Below are 814 nucleotides of genomic sequence, written 5' to 3' on the forward strand. Positions count from 1 at the left end.
GGGGTTGAGGATGTCGTGATGAGGTTCTTGCTCCATGCGTTTAAAGATCCAACTCCAAAACACCTCAACATCCCTCAATGACTCGACTATATCTACTTGGTGTTATTCATTTTGGAGCTTCTAAGCTCTTTCATCCGGAAATCGTTGTCAAACCATTCACCAGATATAGTCGTTGCACAAACCCCTACCCTCAAAGCATCAGAGTATTCCTCTCGGAATCGTTGAAGCGTCTAGCAAACCTTCTGTTGCCACACTAGAATTTCGAAAGCAAACGGTCGAAATTGCTGAAATGATAACAAAGAGTATGCCACTACCCAACTGTGCGCCTTGGAGCTTCCAAATGCTTTTTGGTCGCCAGCACGTCTTAGTTGTCTGGAAGTTTCTACCTTTGTTCACATTGGAGCTTTCAAGCTGATCACTTAGGAACTTCTGATATGTGCAAAAAAGTTGGTAACGGTTAGGTTTCTGGTTCCTCCTATTTATACCCCCACCTATCGCACCCGTTCACTCAAAGAAAACTCCATTCCCATCATATGTTTTGAGAGAGAACCCACTCTCATTGTGAAAACTTCAAAGGGCTTTTTACTCCAACCGTCCAAGACAATCCTTTGAGACCAAATCCCATCTTGCTTCGCACTCATTCTCAAATGCAATAACAAGCTTGAGTGGTGAGGAGAGTAAGGGACTCATCACCAAGCAAAGTCTATCTTGATACTTTTGGAGGGTGTGCTGTAACACCCCGGATGTAACTTTCCATCTTTGTAACTCCAACTCTTGCCATTTTCGGCTATGTGTTATGAGATTCCCTCCGTGG

Source organism: Triticum dicoccoides, chromosome 7B (assembly GCF_002162155.2).
Source record: "Triticum dicoccoides isolate Atlit2015 ecotype Zavitan chromosome 7B, WEW_v2.0, whole genome shotgun sequence".
Classification (NCBI taxonomy): Eukaryota; Viridiplantae; Streptophyta; class Magnoliopsida; order Poales; family Poaceae; genus Triticum; species Triticum dicoccoides.